The sequence below is a fragment of the Lepisosteus oculatus genome, chromosome 6 (genome assembly GCF_040954835.1).
Source record: "Lepisosteus oculatus isolate fLepOcu1 chromosome 6, fLepOcu1.hap2, whole genome shotgun sequence".
Lineage (NCBI taxonomy): Eukaryota > Metazoa > Chordata > Actinopteri > Semionotiformes > Lepisosteidae > Lepisosteus > Lepisosteus oculatus.
Window position 1 is genome coordinate 1,627,924 of NC_090701.1, and position 6,000 is coordinate 1,633,923.

General features: G+C 35.6%; 1 protein-coding gene across 1 annotated transcript in view; it reads right to left on the reverse strand.

Moving 5' to 3' along the window:
- The window catches only part of zfhx4 (zinc finger homeobox 4), a 91,750-nt gene extending 86,092 nt beyond the window's left edge, over positions 1 to 5,658 (reverse strand). Inside the window, exon 1 of the mRNA XM_015354982.2 lies at positions 5,444 to 5,658. The gene's annotated coding sequence lies outside the window, so the exon portion shown is untranslated. The remainder of the gene's footprint in view (positions 1 to 5,443) is intronic.
- Between the last annotated feature and the right edge of the window lie 342 nt (positions 5,659 to 6,000).

Here is a 6,000-nt window from a genome sequence, read left to right on the forward strand (position 1 = left end):
GATCAACCCCACAGGACGAAATCAAAGACAACCAACTTCAGGAAATCAAGCGATGCCACTGGTAAAGGTTTAGTGTGCACTCATTAATCAATACGGGGACTCTCGAAGCGTGTCGTTTAATTTTTGTGACTGTTCTGTAAAGAAAAGCAAAATGTACTGTAATGTTGTCAGCGCCGTGTCTCATTTCAAAATACTGTGACGCCTTTCGGTATCAACTTTTGTGCTGTGCAAACAGACCGGCCAACGACAGATTGATAGATTTTCTTTTTCCTCTCAAATCAAACGGATGCTTCTGCATATTCTATATATCTGTACATTACATACGTCTTTTTTTCTTTCTCTGGTAAAATATATATTTTTTAAAAAGTTGAATTCTGTAAGCGTTCTTGTTTTAGACAATGGAGGTGATTAAAAAAAGCACATTTTTACCAACTAAAGGTAGAACACGATTTTTAACAGTATTGTCAACCATTCTCGTGGATGTTATTAAATCTGTTTCTTTGGATTCTTATGTTTTTATGGTAGTGTAGAGTACTTGTTTGTCTCGTTATGTTTGAACAGCGGGCGGTTGGGTGACAACGGAGTGCTTTACTTTGTGTTAAGTTTACCTGCAAATGCATAAAGCGTAGAAAAAGATTGGAAACGACTGGATTTTTTAAAGGTTTTCTTTATTCCCCGTTAAGAAACACTTTGCGTGTAGTAATGTATGTGATGATAGGATCTTTAAACATGTGGGATTTCGTTAAATTCCAGAAAGGAGAAATAACATTATTGTTGGAGAGGAAATCCGAGGTCATTTACTTTTCTGTGACACATACAACCTGCTCATCACTGAAACCCTGAAATCTGCCAAAGTTTTCTTAAAAGGCTTAATTTATACAGACAATCACACGGAGAAAGTTCCATTTAGTGAAACACATCTGGACCACAGGATTTCTCAAAATGCCCTTCAAATAGTGTCCTGTAATTACCCGTTCAGAGATTTAACCTTTTACGTATTTAAATAAATGTGTTATATCTTGTACGTTTTACTGTGTATACACTTCCCTAATAATTGATTAGAAAATAAAATAGCAGTTAGTAACAATTTGTGACAGACTGAGACACACGTGAATATAAAAATATTATATTCATAGACAATGTTTTGTTGTTAAGTACGTGCGGTGTAACACCTGATGCCACAGTGTTACATTTGAAAACTGTTTTCAACAGCATTATATTTTGCTATGTAAGCAATTAATTGGTAAATGTCCAGAACAGACCACACCACTTCCTGTAAACTGGGGTGTGTATAACACATTTTAAATGTTGTTGTGTGCCAGTGTGGGAGAACATTTAATTAAATGTATTTTCTCCAGAGCAATGTCTGAAATTATTACATTTAAGAATCAAAGACATGATCTTTTCTGAGAGAAATGCCTAATTTTGGAAGACTGCAGTGAAACATTTCCATATTGAAATGGAAAGGCACCTGTAACACATAGAGATCACAATAATTGTTGAAGGCACTGGATCAGAAGAAGATAAAACTCTCAGGAGTACAATTGTTTTGATTTACCTTCAATTAATTATCTACACATATACGATTAGTGTTAATTGCAAGGAGAAATAAATGTATTCCAGGCCAAACATTTGCAGAGAAGGAATAAAAAAATCTAACCATGCAAAAAGAGCATTATTTTTCATTTTAATTTGACAAATTAAATTGCACCTCCACATGTTACTAGTGTCTTTCAAATAGTTCTGCTTTGAATAGTGTAACACACAGTCTCTCACAAGTGACCTGCAACAGAAGCTGCTGTGGTACAGATGTACCTTGATATAAATATGGATAATTATGTGAGTGTATGTTATGTATCTGTATGCATATATAAATTTCATACGCAGTTTTCTTTGCCGGTATGTTTAATACAGCTTTGTGATTATAGGCCAGAAAAATCTCAGGCTTCCTTTCCATACTGAAAATGCACCCTTGGGCCAAATAGCAGAGAAAACGCCCTCCGTGTATTTTTTAAAGCTGCAATCCATTTACACAATATCTGAGCAGTGATTCCAATGCTGGAGAAAATGGCCCCTTAAAAAATGAATTGAAACCCCCTCGGACAGCACTTAGGGTTTGGAAGGGGTTCCCACATTGCCTGTGTGTAAATTCTTACGCATGAGGCAAAGGCATTCTGCACAGGTGGTTTTCCTGAAGGTTTTAAAGAGGTTTTCTGCTTTTCTGTGTGATGCATTTCCTTATGCGTTTGTAATATATCAAATATATTTCATTTCATATAAACAGTGCATTTAAATGTGTGCATCTGATTGGATTGCTACTACTGCTACTGCGATAACAATTACAAATTATTACCGTTTATTCTAATAATTCAAGTTAATTAAATTCAAATGTAATGCTCAGCTATAGGCAGCCTGTTAATACCATACAGTTAACAAGGACAAATCTGGATATGAATGGTCTTATTTATCAAAGCAAAAACTAATAAGTCTGAATTAATGTCAATTTCAGCCAATATTATCTTTCTCCTTCTTTATCTGTATATACCTACTGTAACAATTATTCATCAGTAGAAACTATTTCCAATTAAAGACTGTATGAAACGAAACATTGATGCTAAATATTAAACTGAAAAATGCAGCCACTCTCATTAAAACATGACCTAATGACAAAGGAAGACATGGTAGCATAGGGTCTGCTGGGTTATTGCATTCATTCTGATTAGTGTATCATATAAAGTAGTATATCAGTTTCAATAGATACAATTATAAGTAACAATACCAGAATATGATCATGCATATTCTTTGAAATGAGCAAATATGCATTTTTAAATTGTAGCCCAGAAAATGATATTATTTCATTCTATTTATTTTTTATGTTTTTAATCTGAGCAGTTTAAAATTTATTCGACAAATATTTTAAATTTTCAGGAATAAAAACACCAGTGTATTATTGTCACTAACAATGCAGTTATTATTATTATATGTTTCATACAGTTTTTAGTTCCGAATTCATAGTGCTTTGTTTGCCTTCTGAGTAGGACTTAAAGAGAAGCCCAGATATTGTGCGTTTCGGTCTTTCCACTGCGAATCCAGAAAGTGTAAAGATGCACCTGTGCAAAAGGGCTCTGCAGTCTTCTCACCTGAATGGTGTTTCAACTCAAACCAAGTAAGAGATGCACCTAGAGAGGGCCATTTCACCAACTCTAATAGGAAGACAGATAATAACCCTTTTTATCCTCATGGACTATCAATCATGGCTGTCACCAGTCTGCTGAATCAAAGCAAAAGTGTTCTTCACAGATGACTGATTAGAAACGCAAAATCACAAGATCCATCTTCATGGTCACTTTTATTATAGTGATTTTTAAACTGACGGCAACCTGCTCTGTCTCAGCACACTGGGCATCACACAGTATATTGTCTTTCACTGTATGAGGTAGTTTTGCACAGAAAGATGCTGCAGGATTTATCACAAAACTGTCTTCTGGCTAAAGGCTGATTTCTCCATCCCTTTTAAGGCAGTAGATTAATTTTTTCAAAACATAATTCTGTACGTGTGCTGTTTGTACTGTGCTGTAGATTTGTCTATAGGTACCTGCAGTGAGTCTGTCTAAATACAAACGACTATCTAGATTTATGCATCTGAATGTACGTAAGTGACACTAGTAAATCCATATGTACAGGTATTTTGTCTTTATACATTAACCATTAGGCTGTAATAAGAGTACATTCATGAATAATCTCTGATGTGTACAATATAATGAGTTTTGGTTTTATGAAACAAAGTACTTGAAGGCAAGCACCTTTAAAGTCTGGAAGAGGTCCTCTTGTTCACTCATGAGATATTATGTGTTGTTAATATTAGGATAAAATATAATACATCGTGGGGGGAAAAAAAACAAAGTAAAAAATTAAGGGTATTAAGCATAAAACACTCAGAATTAGACTTGACCACTTACATACCTGATTTCCGACCAGCCTTCCCCTAATTTCAAGAATAGCCTTCAGACCAAGCTCTGAATCAAATAATCAACATGTAATCAGACTGGATGGCAGCAGACCTGTTTTCCATATCAAATGGATAGCTTTTAAGGCACTTTTCTATGTCTCTCTGGGAACATTGATATGCTAATACTAATTGACATCAATCTAAAAATCAGTTAAGGTTACATGTGTCTAAAATTAAATTTATATGCATCAGACAAAAACTGGGTCACACAAAACAAGCAAACATTGTATTATACAGATGCCCGGAGAACAGACAGACTGCCATTTCTTAATAAGTTCAGAATCGTTTTAGTGCATAGCTTGTCGAAATATTAATGCTCTGCTTCAAAGGCTTTAAAGTCATCCTTGGTGCAGATTATTAAACCAGACAAAGGACTTTTTTTAGCCTTTTCACGTAAAGGTGCAGCTCACCAAAATGGAGGCACATGACATTGTTGTTTCTATTGGTAACAGCTACAGGAAGATTTTGGATTACCATGCATTTATTCAGCAATGAAAGCACACATAGTAGATGTAAATCTGAGAAATTGTGCTTATCAAACATTCATAGAATATGAGCTCTAGTTTATGGGCAATACAGTATTTACTTGCATCGAGGAAATTGCAACCTTTTCCATTTGAAATACATAGAAAAGTACTAAAACATAAGCAGCTATGTAAAATACAAAGCCAGTTCTGTTGTCCCCATATATGAGGTTATTTTAATGTATAAACCAGCTGTATTCTCTCTATCTAAATGAATGCACATGCCTGTCTGTCAGATTACAGGGACCTGCGTGAGCTGATGGTTTTGATTTAGTTCCTTGACATTAAAAGCACACAGATTTTAAAGGAAGTCACAGCAAAAGTTCAAATTCTTTTGTGGCTTTTAAGCACAAATAAAAAAAAACGTCATTGACTACTATTATTTGTGCATTCTCCTTTTTGGAAACTACTGATATTGTATCTATTGTTTCTTTAAGCAAACATATGCCATTGCTACATAAAAAGGAAGACAAAAGAGAAAAAAAGACAAATATACCTGACATAAAATTTCTCCACAGCCGTCCTAGTCACCAGTAAAATCATTTTGGCTGTGTTTTACATTTCAGAGTCAATTGCTGACAACTGCTAACTACCATTAAATTCCCCAAAGATTAAATGTCCTAGGATTTGTGTGTTGCATCCTGCCTCTCTTCCTGCAGAAGAGCAGTATAAGAAACACAGACAAATCCAACAGAACCACTCCACTCTCAGCGTTTGTTGAGAGGCAAACCATGACAAACAGCACATCAAACCTTAGCCTGCACAGCCTTCGCTTTATCCCACTGGCATTACAACCGAGAGACACGAAAAAAGCCCGACATATAGAAAATGGCCCTAGTATCCTTCTACTGCAAATAAAATGCTGGAGTGGATTTAGAGCACAAACAGACAAGCAATTCCCATACCACACCTGCCTTTGTGCGCTCCTCTCTGTTGCTATTCCTGTCCTTTTCAACGTAGGTTTCCCCTGTGGTCTCAGTGGATTTTCCTCCACAAATTCAGTGGCAAAAAGTATCTGGTGAGCTTCAGGTTGGTGGTGTTGCAGGAAGGCGATGAGACAGGCCAGACTGGTTAACTTTCAGCAAGTCTGCGCTTCCTGGGGTTCATATCTTTAGCTCCCCCTTAGTGGTCTTTAAAATAAAAAAAAAGAGGATGGGAAACACAGGTCATGTAAAATGCATAAGCTGTATTTAAAAATAATTTAATTCTTGAACCGAGCTGCTCATCTCCTGCAATAAAAATCAGGATGTAGTTTTCTCTGAATACACCCCTTTGTTACTACCCATGTTTCTGCCTTGGAATAAAAAATCTGATATTGTAATAAAACCTCCATATACTGTACATGTGTGCAAACAGCAAAAAAAAAAGGCATTTCTGAAATGGTTGTTTCAAAAGACCTTTTTTTCTGAGATATTTACATGGTGCAAAATGAACAATTTGTGTAGAAATTATTCTGCAGCATGAGAC